Raw genomic sequence first — 24,797 nt, forward strand, 5'->3', positions numbered from 1 at the left:
TGGTGCAGTTTCGGTCGTGGTTGATGGAAAGTTCTATTGGATGTTGCACCTTTAACCTCTGAGTGGAGCCAACGCATTTTTAAGCTGCAGTTGATACAATGTGTCTGTCCCTTACAGCTTTTGGACTTAATATTGTTTGGTTTTTGTTGTTGTTTCAGAGACAAGTTTTATTATATTATTCTTTTATTTTTTTATTTTTGAGATTCTGTTTTATGTATCATATTAATTGCACTCTATTATGCATGACTGTAATAATTGAGACTGTATCATTTTCTCCTTCCCTTTCCTCTTCCCAAACCCTGACATATACTACTTCTACTTCTCTTTCAGATTCATGGCCTCGTTTTTTCTTTAATTGTTGCTATGTTAACACACACACGCACACACACACACACACACACACACACACACACACGCACGCACACGCACACACACACACACACACGCACGCACACACACACACGGACTCCTAAGTGCATAAATACAATCTACTCAGCCTATATGCATGTTACTTGTATGTATGTTTACAAGGACGATCATTTGGTATTGTATAACCAGTTGGTGTGAACGAACGCCCCTAGAGAAGAGTATTTCTCAGCATTCCTTACTTGCCTGTAGTTATTCAGAGGCTTAAAGAACTTCTGCATACCTACGGGTCCCCATTGCTCAGCTCATGTTTAGAGGGTAGAGTCATGTTGGCATGAATTTGTAGATGAAGCTTCTGACATTCCTAGGAGACACAATCTCAGTGAGCTGGATCTGACCTGAAAGCCCTTCCCTGAGGACAGGCTACCATGGTACCAGAAGACACCATGCAAACTCCCAAAGCAGGGAAGCAACCAACATTCTTACCCAACTATGGTGCCTATGAGCCATATCAATGACCAGCATGGCACACTAACCCTAAGGGTGCAGTAGGAGCAAATATACTTTAGAGGAAACCAGTATCTCTCTAATTGGATATAAGATCTGCTCAACAAGAGGGGAACCATGCCTGGTACTGGAAACCTAGCCAACCACACAGGGCTAGGGAAGTCATGGACCCTGGGGGAAAACCCCCAAGCACTACCTTACTAAATGCATAATCCCTAGCTACATTATAATCACATGTCCTTATACTCACGATAAATACAGCTTTGTTTTTTATGACACTTTAACTTCCCAGATTTCTCCAGAGTCGACCCCCTAATACACCAGAGCAGAATCCTGAAGACAGGGAGGGTAGGCAAGGAATTCCTGGGGATATGTTACAGAAAAGCAAAACTACCCACTTATCCTCAGTAGAACTACTGTTAGGCCAGTGACTTCCCTGAAGGAAAACAGGATAACCGCAGGTGGCAAAGCCAATACTCCGAGAGCCAAGGGACCAGACAAATTCATTGTGGAAGTGCCCTGCATCTTTCTTAGTGGTGCACAGTTCATCCCAGGTCACCGGGAGGACACGTTCCACAAAAGCCAGCCCAAGCCCAGGGGTACTGAGGTCAGGATGCTTGGAAATTAGAGAGACCGTTACGTTATGTGTCTGGCTCCAGTACTGAAGCCCTTGTGACAAAAATCTATCGCAATACAGACTTACAGGAACCGCTGTGGGCTTGAAGGTGTTAATTTCCCTCGACCCAAACGAGCACTTTTGTTCCTTTACCCACAATTTGTGCTTGTCAACCTCTCCGTAGTGGAACTATGCCACTGCCTCTCTTCTGCTATTTTGGGCCAGTCCTGTCAGAGGGAGCAGCTACACAAGTGCTCCTGGGTGTCTTTAAGATCACACACAGGACGGTGCTTTGGGTGAATTCAGGTCTCAATTTCTCTTAGGATAAAACATTTTTTTTTTTTCCAGGTTGACTTTCTATGAATCCCTATCACCTCCTCTTGCCTGCAGTGCATAGCATTCACCTTGCCTGCAATGCATAGTCACTTACCTTGTCTTAGCTAACACTAGTCACAGACTGTAGATTGCTTGAGGACCGTATCTTACATTTGGCTGACCCCTCTTACTTTATGGAAAAGACAAGCCAGTCCATTTGACGTGCATGTGTAGACTGCAACAGAAATCCCGTGACGACGGAAGACGGAAGCACTCCGTCCCATTCAGATATTTGCTCTTTGGTGCTGATAGTCACTGAATATTTATCATGAGTCGGACACATTATTTAGCTCTTCATTCGTGGCAAGCTAGTTGTAGTTAGTGCCTGCTTTCAAGCTCTAGTGTTCTCTAGTTTTGAGCCATGCTAGTCATCCATTTGAAAACAAGGAACACCGGCAGAGCCTCACCTACTCTTCTTCACCCTCCCGCCTAGCACGCATGAAGTCCCGGCTTTTGATCCCTAGTGCTGCACAAACTGTAGTGGTAGACATGAAGGCAGCATCGGTTCAAGGTCATCACGGGCTATGTCACTGGAGCCCAGCCGGGATCACCCGAGACTCTGTTTACAAACCAGCAAGGTGAGCTAAAACGCAGTATGAAAAAAAATTCCACTGGGAAGAATTCTCCTGTACCCAGAATGGGTTCCGGTGGCTAATTTGCCTGGGCTTCTGTCTTCTTATCTATTCTTCCCAAGCCTCCAGACCTGACTAATTCCTTGTGTTCTCCAACTTCCCCTTTTCATGTCTGTCTTTAAAGATAAGCACAGAAAGAAACCCTCGGTATCTATAAGTAATTATCTGCTAATGGTAATGGGAAATGTGAGAGAGGAAGGAAAAAAATTAATTCCTGTGGGGAAGTCACAGGTCATCTGGGAGGGTGCCTCTGAGTATTGGCAAAGGGTGGGTGAGCACTTAGAAGCTGCCCGATGAGAGGTCAAGGGGAGCGCCATTATCTGAAGACAGCCCGCTACATTTCTGGACACTAAACAAAAATTAATCTCCAGCCTTAAAAATCCTTTCCTATATGGGCATCTATCTATGAGAGTTTGCGTGGTAGGGACCTTCGAAGTCTTCCCCTGCATGCTAAGGGACAACTTCAGGAGCTATGAGCTGACAGATGTGTACTGGCAGTACAAGGTCGTGAGAGCATTTCCATCATCGTTGGTGGTAGCCGACTTGCTCCCAGCTAGTTCATGAAGTGCAATCAGCAATCGCCCGTGCTACCATCTTCCTTCTGTGATCTAGACAGCCAAAGCCTTGGTGAGGAGGCTCTTAGTCCGTAAAGGGTAGCTGTTTCTGCCCTCATTGCTGACACCCACAGCTGTTTTCTAGCTTGCAAAGCCTCCCTCTAGATAGGCCTTGGATTTTCCTACAAAGGGACATCTCCACCAAAGTCCTGGAAGCCAGCTGCCTCCCTCTCTCCCCTTTTCCTCCCACATCTACCCCTCCCCAGCCAGGCCTGGGTGTCAGTGAGCCCTGTTCCCACAGCCATTGTGGTGTGTTGTTGTTGATACCACACTGACCATGAACTTTTCAAAGCGGCTTGGCAGACTCCCCGGCCAACCCTCAGGGAAAGGAGAGGAGGCAGTAATTTATAAGTGGTCTTGAGCAGAGGCTCAGAAAGGGATAAATGGGAGGAGGATGCAGAGAGCTTCAGGCTCAGCCAGAGACTGGAGAGCGAGCGGTGTAAATGGAGGCTGTCAAGGAGGTGTGGTCCAGCTGCGTGGCCACCACCAAGTATGGTTAGCGTGATGAAAGTGTAAGTGGGCATGAGCTGATCCCTAATGGTTGATGGGAAAGTTGCAGAGTTTTAACGTGTGCTTCTACCCAGGTGAAAACCAGTACTCTGCGTTTTCTTACAGAACCATTCCCAGCTGCTCCCAAGGGCCAGAACCCATGGCCATCCATCACACCACCAGAGCAGATTCCCTCTGCTTTCCTGGGGCTGGATTTACCAAACATTGCCATGGTTATTTCCAGTGTGTTCACACTTGAAGCTGTTAACGGTTGGCCTGCCTTAAGCGTAAATCACACCGTGGTTTCAAACTCATGATGGTTATGGTCCAACACCCCGGTGGCCAGCCCTGGGACCGTCAACAACTGCTGTCTAAACTCATGCCGAATACTCAGAATACATCCACCAAGGACATGTCACTGTGTAACAAAAACTGTCTCCATTACCCCCAGAGATCTCAGATCACATCACACACACACACACACACACACACACACAGAGAGAGAGAGAGAGAGAGAGAGAAACTGAGACCCAGGAGTTCTAAGTGTAGTTACAAGGCAGACATTACTTTTAGAACATAGCCGTGGTTTAAGCACAACTTCACATGTGAGAGAGAGAGACTTCCAACTCAAAATTCCACCTTGAGAGATCTAGCATGAAGGGCGCCTTGGTTATTAAAATACACCAGGTGTGTTTGGACACTGTGATCATACTTACCTTCAATGTAGCTCCCCGTTTCCATGGAAACTTACTCTATGTTCAGTTCTAATGAACCAACTTCTCACAAATAGAGCTATGGGTTTCTTTTTACTACTAAGAGTTTTGAAAATAACCACACCAGTAGATTTAAAAAAAAAAAAAAACAAACTGTGGGACTTAGAAGAAAACGAGCTCTGAGGTCTGCGTCTCCTCCACAAGCCCGTGTTTTTAGGTTGTCAGGGTTGTAATGTGTCATGGCAAGGAAAGAAAAAGACAGAGGGGAAGAGGGTGAGAAAAAGGAGGGAGTGTGGGGGAGGGGAAAAGGGAGGGAGGGAGGGAGGGAGGGAAGGAAAAGAAAGGGAGAAAGCAGGGAATCACGGCACACACCTTTAATCTAGCACTAGGGAGGCAGAGGCTGGAGGATCTCTGTGTGTTTGAGGCCAGCCTGCTTTACATAGTAGCTTCTGGGAAAGCCAGGGCCATATAAAGCGATGCTGTCTTTAAAAAATAAATAAATAAATGATCCACCGTGCAAAGTACCCTTAGGTGCCTGAGAAAAACAGAAAGCAGTTGAATACCCAGCCAGCCTTCTCATTACCGTCAGTAACTGGATGACTTCAGCATCTCTCAGTTCTTCTGAGATAACTGCTCAGATTGTCCATAGGCAAGAGCAGAGAACAATGAACCAATGCATGCCAGCTAGTGCTCAGCTCACTTTCTCCACTCTTCTACAGTTCAGGATCCCCTGTCCAGACAAGGGTGCCACCCACGGTGGCCAGTTCTCCCCACGTCACCTTGTGTAATCAGGACAGTCTCCTCCTGCGTACATGTCCACAGCCTGATACAGGGAATGACTCACTGAGACGCTCTCCCAAGTGATTCCAGGCTACATCAAGTTGACGATCCTCATAGTTCCTTGACCTTGCCCTCAGCCAGTCACTAAAATGACCTTATTCCTCAGTGATTAGTAAATAACGATCAACATTTTATCTCCCCGGGTTCTGGTGAGAAAAGGCTAAGATGTGTACATGAAATGCATTAAAGCTTGTGAGAGTTGCTGGTTTGAGTAGGTTTGAGTAGGTATGGAGGGTGGTGTGTGTGTGTGTGTGTGTGTGTGTGTGTGTGTGTGCACGTGCTCACACGCACACCTTTGTGTCCTACGAGCAGATAACAGACACAAGAGCACGCTGTCCTATGCTTCATGACCGTCCCCGCTGTAACTATATTGAGCTCCTTGGGGGAACTTTCATATGCATTGCAGAATACAAGTCACTAGTGCTCTTCCTTGAAGGTGAGGCCAACACAGCCTTCCGCTTTTTCCTCCAAAGGAGATCTGTTCACGGTCAGCTGTGACCGTTCCTTGATGTTTGGTTTTTGGCTCCATTCCATTTCCGCTCCTGAGCGCACCCTTGATGGCAAGTTCCTCACCGGCAAGCACAGAGTTCCCCAGAGCCGCAGAGTTTGCATCCCTGCCGATTTTCATTTTGAGCACCAAAGGCTTCTATTTTTGGAAAATTACACAAAAGGGCAGCCCTCATCCCAGCACCATTCTGCACGGTGTTAGATGGAACCTCTGACGGCCACACTTGTGCTATTTCCAGATGTTTCTTTCTCCCTCTGTTCTAGGTCACAGACTGTCATTCCTTTGACTCCTCAGTACACACACGTGCACACAGGCAAGGACGGCTTTCTCAGAGTCGGGGGCTTCCTGTCCATTTTAGCCCCCTCCTCTGTCTAGCCTACATTGTGAGTCACTCCCTAATCCTGTCCCTACTCTTTTCCATTCCTCCTCTCTAAATTTAAATCTTTTAAAATTATTTATTAATGCGTGCCCACGCATATGTGTGTATGTGTGTGCAAGTGTGTGTGTGTGTGTGTGCGCGCGCGCGCGCCTGTGTGAGTTTACATGCAACACGTAAGAGCAGGTATTGTCAGGAGCCAGAAGAGGGTTTCAGATCCTCTGGAGCTGGATATAGATGACTCTGACCCTCCTGCTATGGGAGCTGGGACACAAACCCTGGTGGTGTGTGTGTGTGTGTCTTCTGGGCCACTCCTGCAGCCCCTAAGTGTGTGTGTGTGTGTGTGTGTGCTGAGACATCGCTGCAGCCCTTGAGTTTTGGATCTTGCCAACCATCTGTGTTTCAACTTCATATAAACAGTTGGGTGTTACTAGACAAAAACAGATGAATATTCACAGGAGACAGGGATAGTACACAGATGCGTCTTTATCCTCGGGGGAGCGGTAGCTGCTGTCAGCCTCTTCACTGGATTCTGTCATGTTTCACATCTTATTTGGGGAAGTTATTACAGACATTTACCCATCTCTTACTTACTGCTGATAAGGGACTCTGTCCTACCCTGCACAGAAGCAGAGAGCTGTGGTAGTTCTGCTTGGCTCACACATTCATTCAGGTCCTCATCAGCCTCCATTTCCTAAAGGTTATGTGAGTGTGTACATTTGCTGGTGTGTGTGTGTGTGTGTGAGAGAGAGAGAGAGAGAGAGAGAGAGACGACTGGACCTTTCTTAAATCTGCTAGTCTCCAGCCAGCAAGTCCCAAAGATCAGCCTGACTCTGCTTTCCCAGTACAGGGAAATTCATTCTGCGTGTTCTGGACATCAAACCCAGGGCCTTGTACAAGGCAATGGCTGAGCTCTCTTTCCAGCCCCATGTCATATCTTCTCAGATCATCTCTGCCCGGTGCATCTTTCCCCAGACCATCTTTCCTATCATTTTATTCTGAGCTCTAGCAGAGCCTCAGCTACTTACCCTCCCCCTTCTGTCTTATCCATTCATCTCAGACAGTGTATAAACTCATGCATCTCATCTTACTAACAAATGACTTTCCTTTTACACTATTATGTCCTTTTATTCTTCTGTTGTTAACACCACTTTTCCTCCTCCGGCTGGATTCCCTCACAGGTGATGTACTCTGGCAGTTCTGATTAAGTCATCCGTTCACAGAGTTGTCAAATAAATGCTACACTCAAAATACAGTTCATGAATTATTCTAACACTTAACATGCTGACTTATATTAGTGTCTTCCTTCTGCATTGACATGTGTTGACTTAGTCAATAAGGACACATACCGTAGATGAGTGAGTGGACCTGGTGTGTGGCTGTGACCAATGACAGGAGGTAATCAGCTTGCACACTGTTGAATTTCTTATAGGGAGCAAGGGCTGCTGGGACAGTGCCGGAACTGGGTGACTCTGGCAGAGTTCTTCAAGAGGAGGTGCATCACAAAGTCAGAATCCACAATAGTTCTTTGTTAGGATTCTGGGAAGTACCAGAAGGCAGGACCCTGATAAGGGGCAGTGAGGAGCAAATGTAGGTGTTAGGGGAGCCCCTCCTCCCATCCTGGCTTGAGGCCAGGCCTCCTAGGAGTTAGTGAACTTTGGTTCAGCTCCATGAGAGGACAGTGTGGTTAGACGTGCCCTGGATCGGTGGAGGAGCAGTTTTGTGAGTGACCATACTTCGAGGGGGGTCAAGAGGATGTCCGGCTACTGGCAGGTGACCCTGGGGTGTGTCTGTGTCACCCACCTATGGAGATGGAGGAGAGGGAAGAGGCCGCCAGGGACCCCAATCCTCATCCAGAGACTGTCTTAATGTCTCAGAAGCTCCGCTCAGGACTGAACAAATAGTAAGTCATGCTGATTGGAAACAACGCCATTTCCCTTTCACCCCACTGAAGTCCCAGAGTGAAAACTGAACAGTGAGACAAAATCCCAAAATGTAAAATCGCTTCCTTGTAAGTTCCAAAACTGATAACCACAGGAGGTAACTGGTTCTTAAGCTCTTCTAGATTTTATGCGTATGAGTACACACACACATAGCATGTGCACTACATGCACACAGAGCCCAAGAAAGTGAGAAGACATTGCATCCCCTGGAACTGGAGTTACAAGCAGTTGTGAGCTACCATGTGGGAGCTGAGAACCCAATCCGGGTCCTCTGGAAGAGTGGCCGGTGCTCTTGAGTGCTGTGCGCCCTTTCCAGCCATGAGCTAATTGTTTGATACCTCCATCTCTAAAATAGAAGTCCCTCGACTACTGTTTCCTTATATGAAGGCTTGTGGGGAAGCTAAGCAAATTAGTTTGAAAGGAAGGTTTGATTCCCACTAGATAAAAAGGTTTTTGTGCTGCGGTAACACAAGCAAGGCAAAGATTACTGTTACAGGAAGGAGTCCAGGGCCAGGCAGGCAGGGAGGGCAGTTCCGTGAGTAAGCCGCCCGCCACACAATCATGAAGACCCCAGTTCTCATGAGTTTAATCATGGGCACAGTGGTGCACACTTGTGATTCCAGTGTGGGTGGAAACAGCTACCTTGCTAGAGCCTTCTTGTCAGTCACTCTAGCCGAATCTGTGAACTCCAAGTTCAGTGAGAAACCCTGACTCAAAAAACTACCTGGACAGAAACTGAGAACTTCTATTGACCTCTGGACACTGCATGCATATCACACATACACATGCATGCACACACAGGCCACACAGGCACACGCACACACACAAATACACACACACATGCACACATGCATGCACCCACACATGCACACACATGTCCACACAGGCATACACACATACACACACACACACATGCACACATACATACACTTGTACACACAGGCACAGACACACATACAGGTACACACATATGCACACACATGCAAACACACATATATGCACACACATGCACACACAGGCCACACAGGCACATGCATGCACATAGGCACAGACACACACACAGGTACACACACATGCACACATATGCACATACACACACACACACACAGGCATACACACACACTTGTGCACACAGGCACAGACACGCACACACACACTTGTGTACACAGGCACAGACACACACACACAAGTACACACCTGTACACACATACATGCACACATGTACACACATGCATGCACACACAGAGAAACATGTGAGCGACAAATACATGCCCACAAAATAATTTTTTTAAAGGAGAGAATCCTTTTGTGTTTCTTAGTTATCTCCTGACTCTGATGTGTCACTTGGAGCCACCAGCCTGACATTGCAGCCTTTGAAGCTCAGGAATCAGAATTCCGGCTGAGTTTAAATGAGGTGAAACCCATCATTTACCAGAGACAATATTGGAAACAGCTCTGTGCAGTTTGCCTTATGTTTTTCAACTGTGAAAACAGAAATATATTTAGGTGGAGAAATGCCTTGTTTTCATGTAGAGAAAGTAAAGATGATCTGGTTAAGGGCGTGCTCAGAAGAATCTGAACTTAGAATCTAGTCAAACTGCCATGCCTCTCAGCCATCGTGCTGATGTCCGGAAAAAAAATCACATTGCAGTGAACACACTCCACATGCCGCAGAATACTGAGGGCAGTTCCATGGGGAACCTGCTTGCCACATGAGCATGACGTCTCAGAGGTTGTTCATCTCCCATGCTGCTACTGAAGGCTCTTTGCACTCTGCCTTCCCTGATCTGTGTTCATTGTGCTTTTACCCAAGGGATTGCAACTGGAAAATGGCAGAGAAGGGGAATAGAGGGGGAGGGAGAAGAGGATTGATGTTTCATAAATCACATTAATATCTCTTTCAAAACTATAAGTGACAGGTTTGGCTATGGAACAGGGAAAAACTATTGGCTATTTTTAGTACTGTTAGTATTATTATTTTCCCCGGTTCTGGGTCTTGAAACCAGAGCCCATGCAAGCAAACCAAGTGTTCTTCTCCACTGAGTGTCTTCAATCTTCAGAGTTGTATTCTTGAACAAACTGCCAGAGATCCCATTTAGCCACGCCAACCTCTTATCCTTCGTTAGCTGAGTTTCGCAAGACTGATAGCTAGCCTGTTCTCTCTCTCCAAATGAAGCAACAGTCTTTCCCAGGACAGAGACCTTCTGGAACTAGTGAGGTTACTTTACTGACCCAGGCCAAGAGCCTGAGGAACTTTGTGAATGGTGCAGCAATGGATGGAGCCAAATCATTTAGAGATAGAACTGGAGACCTTTGGCCTGAGCCAGGCATTCAGGTCCTTGACCCAAATCTCACTCACCATATCCCAGCTGCGTGGAATCTGGGTGAGAGAGCCAGAGTGAGGCCTGCCGCATAAACCCCAATAATCTTCTGTAGATTATTGCTCTGTGCAAATGAGCCATCTGGCTGTGACCATGGCCTTCACAAGAGATTTCTAAAGTGTTCTATCCCATTCTTCTGTCTTTATTAGAACAGACTATTGCAAAATGCCTTTGCAGGCGAACGAGGACAGACACTGCCCAGGCATGGCTCACTCCCGATCCACCGGCATATTTTTTTAGCCTGAGAACTGGGATATGGAGACATAGCTAGCTTCCTAGCAGCTGTCGTAGGAAGCCAATGTAGGAATGGCTGCCTAGAGTTTTCTCCTACACATAGAAACTTCTGGGTGGGAGACAAGAGTGCAACTGTGGTTCAAGCTTTAGTATTACCAGTTCACACACGTGTAGACTGGGCTCCACGGGACATTGCTTTCCTCACTCATATCACAGACAGACCGCAGTCACTGGCAAACCAATTGCAACAAGCCTGAAACATTCAACACTGCATTCTCCCCAGAAGACAGATGTTCACCATGAGCAGGAAGCTACCAAGGGAAGGAGAGCGAGGCCAGATGTTGCGGTGCACAACTGTGTTTCCGTTCACTCACTGTGTTAGGAACCCCTTAAGTTAGTTACCAGCCCCCTCCATGATGCATGCTGAAGTTAAGTCTAGCTAGACTTCCTAACCTTCCAACATGGACTCAGGCTCCGTGAGGACATTTAGAGAGAGGTACTTGATCTAGGGACCCACTCCTTTCTGCAACACCCAAGATGTCCCTAAACTTACGCAAATATTTAATCTGCCTGCCAATTAACACGATCAATATTCATAAAATATCCAGGGCTGTAATCCACCCATCCATCTATCCACCAACTCCATTTATAGTCATGAAACACAAAGGGTTGCAAATGTTGGAATTTCCTGAGAAGGCATGTGTGTTTTACCTCTTATTAGTTCTGTGCATAAGAAGAAAGTACTTGTTCTAATATTCCAGGCATTATACGTGTCTTTGTATCTGGGCATATGTGTAAATGTGTGTGTATATCTATGCATGTGTATTGTTTGGATGGGTGTGTATGTAAATATGTGTGTATATGCATATATATGGGTATGTGTATGCATGCATGTGGGGGAGTGAATATGTATATATATGTGGAACTTTATGTAGGTGTATGTGTGAATGTATGTGTACATATGTATGTGTATATATGATGAGTATGTATCTATGTTTCTAGGTGTATATGTGAGTGTGTGTATGTGTGTATACGTGAAAGTGTGCATTGTATGTGAGTATGTGTGTGTGTATATGTGTGTGTGTGTATGTGTGAATGTGTACATGGGTGTGTATATGAATGTGTTTGTATATGTGTATGTGGGTGTATGTGAGTGTGTGTGTGAGTAGGTGTATATGCAAATATGATAATGTGGGAGAATGGGGGTGTGTATGTATGTGGGTGCGTATATGAGTATATATAAGGAGTGTGTGTATATGTGGTGGTGTGTATGAATATATGTGAATATATGCATACATGTATGCATGTGCTTGCCTTTTGTTTGCTCGCCTTGAGACAGGGTCACATTTTGTAACCCATACTGAGCTCAAACTATCATCTCCTCTCAGCCTCTCCTATGAAATAAATTACAGGTGTGCTCTGTTGCATACCAAACCAGCATATATTCTCATATAACACCTTGTCCATCTAGCCTATTGCCTTTAACCTTCATCAATTCCTAACCATCTACAAAATACTTTACTACCTTTTAATTAGCATTTATTTCGCTTGTAATTTTAAAAATACAAACTACTTAGGAGACTGACATCTTTAGATTGGTCTTATAAAGTTTGTACTTTAAAATCTTGCATTGAGATTAAATTTTCTGCAATTAGGAGCATGTTCATTCATTCTGGGCGTTCCTTGATACCTGTAACCCTATCAATCAGGGGACTCGGTCAGGACAATTGCTGTGAGTTCCCGGCCAACTCAGGGCACAGAGTGAGACCCTGTTTGAGAAATCAAATTGATCTTTGATACACACATAGTATTTTTAAGTATTACATATTTTCATTATCCCCCATGAGCTGAAACAGAGTAGAGTTCCTCCAGAATGCTGTCTTGTTGACAAAACCTATATTTATCTTATTACTATTCATATACCAAGTACTAAAAGCATTGTACTTTTGCACTGAACAGCTAACTTAACTCCAATACCAGCTCAGCATTTTAGAGGAAACTTTATAGAGGAATATATCCTAACATGGACTAGTACATTTGTGAATGTACTGAGTTAACTGTACGCCCTAATGTGGTATTTTATAACATAAGAACTGACCTCAGATATATATACCAGCACAAAGGTCAAAACATCTCCAAGAGGCAAAACCTCCTCTGTGAGGACCTTACATAACTCCAGCAGGATAATTACCTATCCAGGGCACAGAAATCAATTTTGAATCTGCAGTCCTGGGGGAGATCAGGTCAAGCTTAGAATAAAGATGCTGAGGGCAAGTTAGGCTGTTTCCTCCTTCCTACACTCTGCTTGCAGACAGGGAGCTGTGCTCCTGAGCCTGTTTCACACTGCCTGGAATTATCCACACAGGCCAAAGACCCAGAGTGAAGGTTAATCTTTGGAGAGGAAGATCTTAACCTTGGTTGACATTTTCTGCCATCTTCCTCTGACTCCCAAAGTTTATGCTGCTCAGTTAAAACTCTCTTCTAGCTTTAAAAAAAAAAAAAAAAAGCAAAAGCAGAACAAAACAAAACCTTCCTCTGGGTTAAATCCCTAGTGCAAATGGAAACCGGGTGATATCAACCCAGCTGATGCCCTGCAGACGATTAATCAATCCTTCTCCAAGGCTCAGGAGCTCATCCCAAATGTGATTCCCAACTACCCTCATCTTTCAGTTTCTGCCTTTTTGCAATATTCCTATTTTCTACCTCATTTACTAGGCTTCTAACCCATACATAGCCTCATTATATACTATCACATAGCAGAACATTCCACTTCCCATTCTTTCTACACGCATAATAATTCTGTCAGATAGAGCCGGGGTAATGAGAACACTCACACATGTACCCCATTTGTTCATTGTCTGGGCTGGCTTAGCACATTCCCCATACACGTTATACTCCCTGTCAGAGACCCATCTGAATTTTAAATCCTTGGCTCTAAGAGTTCGATCTGATGTGTTTGAAGTGTGGATTTTACTGAGAAACTGGGGCCCGTCTCACATGGCGATGGCCGACTTAATGTCACAGTCCTTGGGCGGCTTTCCCGTGCTCACGCATGGGTCCTTTCGGAGGGGAGATCGGTCAGGACACACGTCAGACAAGCAACACACGGTGCTGAAGAGTGGGAGACACCGGTGTGGGTGTCAGACAGCCAAAGAAGCTCAAGGTGGAGCTCCCCTGCATCCAGTTTCCCCCTAGCTAAAACACCCGCCTTATTCCTAACTATATGGTGTTATTTGGTAATTCCTCAATCTGGTAAGATGATTCCCTGCCCTTACAGACTTCTGTTACATCGCCTTGTTTGTATGTATGGATCTCAAATGACTGATATATCCCACGCCACATTAAATAACTCTAGGCATTTTTACTGCCCTCTCCGGCTTCTCCCTCCCTTCTTGTTGGACCCCCTAGTTCTCCCCCGGATAATCTCTTCGTTCGTGTCTCGTGCATTCCGTTATCCTGGCTTCCTCCCATAGTTCCCCTTCTACACCCAATGTCATATATACATACATACATGTATGCATGCATTTATATGTGTGTATAACATGTGTGTAGCTATATAATTTGAGTGATCAAATTTAACTCTGGAATATGTATGTATATATTTAAATCTAGTTTTCATCTATTAGAGTAAAACACGCAATATTTATCTTTCTGAGTCTGGCTCATTTTACCTAACACGATTATCCCCAGTCCCATCCAACTTCTGCTGATGTCCTGACTTCATTCTTATTTATACCTGCGTGAAGTTCTGATGTTCATTTCCTTCTTTCCTACATCTGTTGATGAACTTCAAGGCTGGCCCATATTTATTAGCCCTACATATAAAATGGTAATTTTAACTTATTAGTGAGATGTTTGGTGGGGTTTTTTGTTCTTTTGTTTTTGGTTTTGGTGTGTGTGTGTGTGTGTGTGTGTGTGTGTGTGTGTGTGTGTGTGTGTGTGTGTGTTGAGGCTTTATTCAGAGCAACAGCTCATACTGTAGTCCTAGGAGAGCCCTCTGTGGTCCTCATACTGTAAGCATCTGGTGACAACCCCCAGCTGGCTCTGAGTACTGTTCCTGTCACCATCACAGACAGAAATGTTGGTCTGACTGCTTTGCAGAAGAAGGACTAAGCTGTGTTCGTTATAGCTTTGTCCCCTCTGATCTTTGAGCGCTTGCAAATCGACTTCTGCATGAGTCATTCGAGTGTGTTCTTTTTAAGATGAAGTTAAATTGACCATTTTGTAATTTCAGGCCTGAGTCAAAAAATATGCAATCACATCTCCATTTTCCACAATCACTTTCCTCTCTCACACTGGTTGGGACCTGGACCCAGGCTTCTATGTGTATTCTCAGAATTCCCCATAGCCCTGTCCTTCTAGCGCCGTCGCATTTGGGATAGCGTTTGCCTAAATTGTTGATTATGAAACCTGCACACACTGTTCCTATATGCCCTCTAGCAGACAGGTATGCTCATGGCACCTATTCTCAGTCTTCCTATGGAGCCTACCTACCCTGGAACTTGCTGTGTAGCACAGGCTAGCCTCAAACATGTGATGAACCTCTCTATCCCTGGATTACAGGTGTGAGGCACAACACCTGACCCACTTTTTACAAGAATAATTTTATGTGTTCTTAGTTCTTTCTGGCACTCATTCACATTACATCAAATATCACCTTTGACATAGTTTTCTTCATTTCCTTAAAGCTTGTCTGAAAAAAGTTTGAGGTATTCTACAAGTCTCCCTTAAATATATTTGATTTTCTATTAAAATACCTTTAAACATTAGAAACACACACACACATACACACACACACACACACATATACATATATACATACACACACATATGTTCACACGCATATATGTGTATTCTATTCAGATTTCAAATCTAAGATGTCAGAACAAGCCACATATATTTAAGTGGACTGATACACAAGCATCAAATGTACACTCTTAAATTATGGAGGGAAGGTGAGCTTATCACTGGTCTGAAAATAGGGGGGGGTTTCCCCCTTGTATCTATAAGGATGGCATGCTTGTGTGTGTGTTCACATGTGTGGGTGCACATGTAGGGGGTGTGCACATGTTGGCACATTCATGTGGAGGTCAAAGGCTGATCCTGAGTGTTTCTCACACTATGTACTGGGCCAAGCTCAACACTGAGCCTGGGGATTCGGCTAACCTAGCTAGACAGTTTGCCCAAGAATCCTTTTGTCCCTGGCTACGGCAGGCTGGGCTTACAGGCCAGCCATCACACCCAAACTGCTTGTCCCAGAGCTCTGAGGATCTGAGCTCAGGTCCTCACCCTTGCCTGGTTGATGCTTGCTTCCTTCATTCACCGAGTCACCCCCTGGTCCCTTATGTGAGAACTTTGCAGGAAGCAATTTATTGTCTGTCTAGCTGGGATCTGGTAGGCTGTGTCCCGAAGGAGATATAGCATGCTCTTTCCACTCCAGCCGAGTCCTACAGCTAGGGTTCTTCTCGGCGCTTTTTGTAGCACTTCTGAGTGCTTTGTGTGTTTGCTGATGAATTTGCTGTAAGATCCACTTCACAAACATTTCAGGCTTTGGCAAGTCTGTGGTTCTCCCACAGCCGCTGGGCTCTGCCCGTCACTATTCCATGACAGCAGCTAACATGATATGTAAATTAGTGTGTCTGGCTGTGCTCCAACTAAACTCAGAGCAGCGGGAAGGCTGTGGGCGGGATCTTGCTGGCCCTTCTTCTACATACTTCAGACTGACTCACTTTACTTGACTGTAAATCCTGAACTGCCACCGGGCAGCATTGTTTCAATTGACCTTTCACCATAAAGAAGACAAACCCAGGGGTTCCTCATTCCGGCCCAGTAATGAAATGTACTCATTGTCTCTCTTGTCCTTCTGAGTGTATCGCATGAACTGTTTGCATCTCTGCTTTTAAAGCATTCAATTTATCAAACTACTAAAATATATTCTGAGTTGACATTGTCATCATTTTGTTACAATAGTTACATCAAGATTTCAACCTGGTTTTGGTCCAGCTCCTGAATGTGTGTGTGTGTACATATGTGTACATGTATGTGTGCTTGTGTGTGTGAATGTATGTCTGTGTGTGTGCATGTATGTGTGCATTACATATTTGTGCAAGTATGCACGTATGTGTGTGTGTATGTGTGCACATAAGCAAAGGTCAACCACGAATATTATCCCTTAAGAGACATCTATTTTATTTCTTGAGACAAAGTCTCTCCTTGAGACTTGGGTCTCTCCCACTAAGCTGGTTGACCAGTTAACCCAAGGATCCTCCTGTCCCCTATTACTCCAGTGATGAGAGTATAGGGGTGTGCCACCACAACTGACTTTTTATGTGAGTGCTAGCAATGGAACTCAGGTCCCATACGACAATCACTTTACCAACTAAGCCATCCCACCAGCCCTAACTCCTGACTGTGGACCCTTAACCGTGTCCATTTGTAGAGTGACAAACACCCTTGAATTTATAACTTGTAATATTCTGACAGCTTTCCAAACTGCCAAGGAAGGACCGGTGCCAAACACTACTCCGTGAACACATAAGGATGCATCTGTGATTCTGTAAGCTAAAACGGACAGCTGCAATGTTATTTGTGCTGAGGTTGACCCCATGAAAGGCTGAGGTCATGGTGAAAAGCTTCTGGTGGTTCAAGTTAAACGATACTCTTGAGCTACTCATGTGTGTGACTGTACCATCAGTAAGTGCTAAGAACAGGGTAGCTCAGAGCTGCTGGGTGTGCCTTCCCTGGTGACCTGGTCTCCACTGCTGTGGGAACTCTGGCTGAGACGTGACCCTGACATGCTCACTTGTTACCATGATGCAGCTTCCACAGGCAGCCACACACTGGGGTCCCAAGGTGTTTGCAAGGGGCTTGGTTTTTTTCGTTTTCGAGGACACTGACTTGAACTAAAGGAGGAGAAAGTCAGTTTGGTTCATTCTGTTTTGGAGTCCTTACTACCCTCAGCAACTGTGTGTGCTTCCCAGAACTGGCTTGTCATTGCTTTACCAAATGAGGTGATGAATTCCTGGTTCCTAAGGAGACTGCTCCCGTTTAAGACTATGCTAGACATGCAGCTTATTGGAAAGCTGGCTGACTGTGTGGCTTCATTATGGCTTTCATAAGGCCTCTAGGCAGACAGATTCCTACGGTAAGAGAAGGGAGGTGGCAAAGGCGAATGCCCTATGGGAGAGACAACTATCATGGACTCAATAATGGGTGAATTCTGATTTGTTATATCTTTACAAATGGAGTGAATCAAATTGCCTTTTTTTTTTAATATGCAAACTTGAATGTTCTGAGTACAAAAATCAGAGGTTCTAGGAAGGTGGCTTGGTGATAGCTTGTCTAACATGTGAGAGGCCCAAGATTCAACTCTGAGGAATACACACACACACACACACACACACACACACACACACACACACACACACACGGGGGGGGGGGAAGAGTGGGGAGGGCAGAGGAGAGGAGAGGAGGGGAGGGGAGAGGGGAGGAGAGGAGAGGAGAGGAGGAAGAGAATCCAGCTAATGAAGTCTGAAGTCCCTACAATATTTTTCATGTCCTAAAGCCCAAAGGACTCAAGGAGAATTACTTGAAAAGGAAAAGAAATCCATACCTTTTCAGTACTTGCTGGTTACCAAGTGCGACAATGTATGCCTTTTATGCATGTAGTCTCTTCCAGACTCTCCCAGCTAGTTAGGAGCTGATAGAGCATCCATCCAACCTATTTATGATAACTCCAAAGCCCTGGCTCTCTAAACAATATCTGCCTGTATTCAGATTCCAACTAAACCTGTTAAGTGCCTGTCAGATAGCTCTTAATAGATCTGCAAAACTTCCCGTTTGTGACCAAACCAATGACATTGACAATGGATGTTTATTTAAGGGGTGAGGCCATTAACTAAGCAACAGTTTTATGGCAGTTAACGTTAGTGTTGCGGAAGATCAACGTTTAAATGAAAGAGGAAATGGAAAGCAAGAAAAGGTCAAAACAAACACTTTGGCTCCTTCCTGGACACCGGCTGCATTTTCACTTACAAACAAATGCACCTTGGGCTCCGCACTGAGCACTGAAGGGATTTCCTTTCGCTCTGAGAGCACAGATGAAGGCACCTCTTCAAAGCAAGTCCTCGCCAGGCGCCTTGCCCTTGGACTCCTGAGCCTTTGGGACTGTGAGCATTATTTCATTTACATTATTTGTGGATGTTTAAAAAAAGAGATTTTTTTTTTAATTGTGGTTAAAATTCTTTGTTTTGACTTCTGAGACAAGCTTAAACAGGTAGTTTATAATCTCATACTTCTAGCTCTGCAAGTTCTGGCCTTAACATTTATAGTGTGGCAACAAAGCTGGCCTCAAAGTACATTGATTTTAAGACTATTTTGGGGAGCAGTTTCGGGTTCACTGCAAAATCGAGAGGAAAAGTACAGAAAGTTCCCACGTCCAGGCTGGGGAGACTAGACGCGGAGTCAATAAAGTAGCTGCCATACAAGGCAGAGGGCCTGACCTGGTGTCCCAGCACCCACAGAGAAAGCTGGGCACGGTAGCTTATGTCTGTAATTCCAGTGTGCAGAAGCAGAGGTAGGTGGACTCCCGGAGCACATTCAACCTCGATAAAATGGTGAGCTCCAAGTTCACCATTGGTATATGCTGCCTCAAAAATTAATGTGGAGAGTAACTGAGAAAGACACCCAAAGCCAGCTGTGTATACATAAGTGTACAGATACACACATGTACATACAACACAGCACATACATGTACACATACGCATGCACGCACATACACAGGTGCACACACACTTGCAGTGGGGTTTGTACTGGTGTTGCATCCCATATTAGTTTGGACACATATTAATGGTGTGTATCCCCCATTTTAGTGACCTATAGAGTCATCTCACTAGCCCAAAATCCTCCATGCATCTCCATGGTCTCTCCCAGGTCCAGTCCAGACACTGATCTTTTCCTGCCCCCAGAGTTTTGCTTTGCGAGGAAGTGTCATTAGCTGAACATGCAGAGTTTGGTCTCTGTGTGTTCTTTTTCTTTTTCTTTTCTTATTCCGGTGTCTTTCCTTCAAATCTTTTCCTGGCTTGGAAGCTCATTTCTTTTTAGTGAAGAATTCTATTTAATCTAGATACATCATAGTCTGTTTATGTATCCCCCCCCCCAATGAAGGACTTCATGACTGCGGCTGCATTGTGGCAATGACGAATATTTATGCACAGGCTTGAGTTTGGATGTATTTTCAACCCCTTTGGGTAAGCACATGGATGGATCTATCGAGGCTATGTCGGATTCTGTAAGAATTCACCTTCTCCCTGCCTCAGCAATGCCTAGGAGCTCCTGTTGCTCCTGGGTTTTCATGGTGGTTTGTGGAAAGGGCTGGAGTGCGTTATCAGAAAGGACAGCTGGTGAAAGACAGCACGTGGCCTTTCTTATCAACCTGCCCTGATAGGGCAGGGACCTAATAGGGAGGGACCTGGCTTAAAACAACAGTCAGCAAACAACAAAGGTAGAGTAAAGAAAAGATAATTTGGCTAACGTACATGGAGGAAAAGAAAGAGTAGACAGCGCTCATGGGAGGCTGTGCGTGTGTACATGTGTGTGTGCGTGTGTGCATGCATGTGTGTGTGCGTGCGTGTGTGTGTGTGTGTGTGTGTATGTGTGTGTGTGTGTGTGTGTTTTGCCTGTTTGTGGAAGTGTACTGCATGCATGCCATGTGTCTGAGGAAGCCAGAAGAGAGCGTTGAGGCCTCTGGAACTGGAGTTAAAGACAGTTGTGAAACCACCATGTGGGTGCTGGGAACAGGACCTTAGTCCTTTGCAAGAACAGCCAGGGCTTTTAACTGCTGAGTCATCTCTCCAGCCCACAAAACCTGGGTTTTGTGACTCTTTTTTAATCAATCTAGCTATATAAAGTCTTGAGTCTCCTGTTTCCTTTACACCTTTTTTTTTTTTTTTTTTTTTTTTTTGGCGGCAGAGACTTCAGGGCATCTCCTGACTCCATCCTCCTCACTTTTTCTCCTGGGAATTAACACTCCTGTGTGGGTGGTTCCTCCAAGCATCCAATCTTATCCACTGCAGTTACATCCAGCCTGTCTGGACAGTGCTCACCATCTAGAACCACTTTAGTTTGTACTAAATTAATGGTAGTCAGTATTCCTTACTACTACTGAGGTCCATCCTGCATATCATACAACACCAAGGCTGGCCTCAAGCTATATTTTAAGGGGGAATAATATGCATTTGGAAGTATACAGTGAATATATATATATATACAATGGGTGCATGGATAAATAGAGGTATGTGATGGGAGATGTCATTCTGTATATGTTTTTCATACTGGTTAATAATAAAGCACTGTTGGCCAATAGGAAAGGAAGATAGGAGGGACTAGGAGACAAGGAGGAAATAGGAAGTAGGAAGGAGAGTCAAGATGGAGAGTCTGAAGAAAGCAGTATGCCGCCGGCTCCCCGGTAAGAGAAATACATAGATCAGCAGAAATGGGTTAATAATTAAGGCAGAGCTAGCGGAGAAGAAACAAGTAACAGGGCCAACAGCATTGTATCAAATACAGAGTCGCTGTGCATTATTTGGGGCGGCGTGGCGGCGGGACAAGACCGGGCGGCAGCAAGGCAGAAAAACAGTATTCGTTACAGGTATGTCTTAGCTAGGGTTTTTTTTTTTTTTTTTTTATTGTTGTGAAGAGAAACTATGACTATGGAAACTATTTTAATGGGAAATGTTTAATTGGGGCTGGCTTACAATTCAGAGGTTTAGTCTAATATCATCCTGGTGGGAAGCGTGGTGGCATGCAGGCAGACATGGTGCTGGACAGGTGGCTGGGAGTTCCACGTCTGGATTGGCAGGCAGCAGGAAAAGGGAGTGACCCTGTCCTGGCTTGACTTGAAGCCTCAGAGCCCACCCCCATTGACACACTTCCTCCAGCAAGGACACAGCTCCAATATCACCACTCCCTGTTGACCAAGCACTCAAACCTATGAGCTTATGAGGGCCATTCCTATTCAAACCACCACAAGGTAATACCAAGATCAATCCAGAATGCCTGTGGCCAACTCTTCTATGGATCTATAGAGGATCGAACACAAAGGGAAGGTTTGGAAGACACTTGGAAAAAAAATATTCCCAAAAGGGTCCCATGGGAAATCACCAAACAATCAAAACTGTTGCCAAGACAATGAGTTGCTCTCCAAAAACTAACAGCAAGGAGTCGCTGTAGAAGACAACTCATTGACCATGAAGAGGGCAAGCTGGTGCCTACATAGAGTCTTTACCCCTGTGTTCTGGTGCCTTTTGGATGGGAAGCCACCCTGCAGGTTATCAAAAGAGACAGGTAAACACCACCAGCCCAGCCACAAAACCTTTGCTCTCCAATCTGCCCTACCCACAAAATATGCTAGGACAATAGTGGCACAAAGCTCTTTTGACTAACCAATCAATGTGTGATTTGACTTAAGGCCCACTCCCTGAGATAGAACCCATACCCAGTAGTACTTGGCTGATCAACAACCAGAGACCTATCGTAAAACCACATAGTACTGGTCCAAAAAAACAAAGCAAAAAAGGTAACAATAAAATGACCCCCTGCTATACTCAGATCAGTGCTTTACTTAGCCACCATCGGAGAAGCTTCCTCCTACAGCATATGGGAACAAACACAGAGAGCCACGGTCAAGACGTTATGCAGAGAGCGAGACCTTGGAACACACAGCTCTGAATGGGTGTCTCCGCAAAATCCCTCCCCTCAGAGCTCGGGGACCCCCATGGAAGAGGGTATGAAGAATGAGAGAGCCAGAGGGAGTGGAGGACTCCAGGAGGATACGGCGCTCTGAATGAAGTCAGACTAGAGCAGCGTGCGCAGAGCCCGCACGGGCCTGCACGGGTCCTGTGTGTTCACAGTATGGCTCCCCTTCTGAGCCAGTGGGTCTCTGGTTTTTGTGCGTGTACATGAGCTGTTTTCCTTCTGTTGCCTTCTCTTGACCAACTCTGGCACGATGGCTTTGTTTTATCTTATTATATTTTACTTTGTTAATAAAAAAAAAAAGAAGACATTTCCATTTCCAAAATCCATGAAAATCCATAGCAGAAAGCTTCTCCTAACGCTTGGAAGAGCTAAATCTGCTTATAAGTAGAGCAAGTAGACTCCTCTAGCTTAGGTGAGTGGTTCTCGCTCTATCTGGAGTCATGGGTGTATTAAGGATTGATGGGCGTCCTTGATGGGAAGGAATGCTTTCTATCCACCTGAACTGTGTACTAACCTACTCAAGCAAAGCTTGTCCCAAGGAGTGAGGGGTTTCTCCAAACTTTCTCCTTACAACAGCCATTTCCTGATACTGACCTTGTCCATTCAGATTCCCATTTCTCTCTAACGGGCGCTGAGTTTAACTTAAGTTCTTAAACTGAAATAACAGATGTGTGGTTGTCCATCTCTTAACCATGCTCCCAAGAATCAGCTATGCAAAGTAAACAGCATTTGAGTGAATCATCCAGTGTGGGCACAGCAAAAACAACTTTACAACATGGACACTAATCCATTCTGTTGATAAACTAAGATTTAGGAGGTTTAGGTACCTTGCCTAAGTGTTCATTAAGCAACTCTTTAAGTGTCTGGCACTATATCAGAGAATTCAAGTGAAGCAAATTGTGGTGTTGGTAAATTTTTACACGCTATTGTAGGGGCTGGTAAGATTGCTTCAGGGGTGAAGCATTTCCTGTAGAAGCCTGAAGTCCTGAATGCAGACCCTCAGCACCCATGTAAAAGCTGAGCAAGGTGGCACACACCTATGACTCCACCATTGCAGGAACCAAGACAGGAGGATCCTCAGGTCTCTGACCATTCAGTCTAGCCAAGATGGCAACTTCTGGTTGTACACACATACATGAGTGGAACTTCACACATGTGCACACACACACGCACACACACCACACAAACATACACACATGCACACACGTACACACACACATGCACACACACGCACACACAAAGGCACACAAAAATACACACATCCACACACGCACACACACAGACACAGGCACACACAGACACATGCATACACTATACAAAAATAAAATATACAAATTTGGAATACCAGCACTCAAGAGACAGTTCAAGATCATCCTCAGTTATGTAGTGAGTTTCAGGCCAGTCTGGGCTACATGAGAACCTGTCTCAAAAATTAAAACAGAAACAAGCCAAAACAAAATTTAGTATTTTAAAATATCTGTTTGAGACTATTTGAAAGCAATATTCAGATTTATGGTTTGGTTACAACCCCAACCTAATGATTCAGAGGTCTGGCCTCCTCCCAAACTCTGGGTGTTGACTTAAGAAATGAGGCAGCCATGACACCCAAGCAAAGACATGTCCTGGACGCTTGAACTTGAGACAAAGCAAAGATCTGTGCACAAAACAAGACCGTGTAAGAATAGCCGATTCACTTCCTGATTTCCCCGTGTAGAATGATGAACACACTTTCACTGTGGTATCAATTACCCGTGGCTAACTGCAACCTGAAAATGTTGAATGGAAGGTTCCAGAAACAATTGTTAAGTTTTATTTTGTTCCCCCAATGGTTAAGCTTTAAACAGCATGCCTTTTTGAAAACTTCATGTGTCCCATCTGAGAGAGAACCGCCCTTACTTCTTCCATCCATAACGCATATGCCCACTGTCCCTTAATCTCTTAAATGTCACAATGCTGCCCCTTCAACGTCTGCCACTAACATGCACAGCTTTTTCAGGGGACAGAAGCTTTGGAAGTCCAGTTTTAAGTGCATTTCCCCCTCTGTGGACAATGACAGAGGACTCTACGATCCCACCTGCCAGGCCACAAAGGGCAGGGCAGCTGTTAGATCTGAAGGCACGTTTATGTCCTGTGCCGCTTCCTCTTTGTCCCGCCCCTCCTAATCATCCAGAGGCATTTGATAAGCTCACGTTCGCTCTTTCCTTTCTCTTTGACCCGTGCACTCATCCACCTACTTGTCAAGCATTTATTCATAGTACCAGGTGGGAGGCAGACCACAAAGGTAGAAGGGTAACATTGTATCCTTATTCTCAGGGCATGGAAAGTCTAAAGAGAAGACGCACATATGGAAACTGTTGCCATGTGTCCCGGCAGATTCTAGTCTACAGCAAGGCTGTTGACCTTGTCTCTGCAGTGAAGCTAGGCCTGGTAAGGAAGGCAAAGGTGATGT

At 45.1% G+C, this 24,797-nt stretch overlaps 1 protein-coding gene across 3 annotated transcripts in view; it reads left to right on the forward strand.

Moving 5' to 3' along the window:
* The window catches only part of Far2 (fatty acyl-CoA reductase 2), a 98,461-nt gene that overhangs the window by 6,658 nt on the left and 67,006 nt on the right, over window positions 1-24,797 (forward strand). The window contains exon 1 of one of the 3 annotated variants that reach the window (XM_051173377.1): window positions 18,742-18,762. The exons of the other annotated variants lie outside the window; for them this stretch is intronic. The gene's annotated coding sequence lies outside the window, so the exon portion shown is untranslated. Of the gene's footprint in view, window positions 1-18,741; window positions 18,763-24,797 lie in introns of those variants that run through there. 3 annotated transcript variants of the gene reach the window in all.

The sequence above is a fragment of the Phodopus roborovskii genome, unplaced genomic scaffold (genome assembly GCF_943737965.1).
Source record: "Phodopus roborovskii unplaced genomic scaffold, PHOROB, whole genome shotgun sequence".
NCBI classification, from domain to species: domain Eukaryota; kingdom Metazoa; phylum Chordata; class Mammalia; order Rodentia; family Cricetidae; genus Phodopus; species Phodopus roborovskii.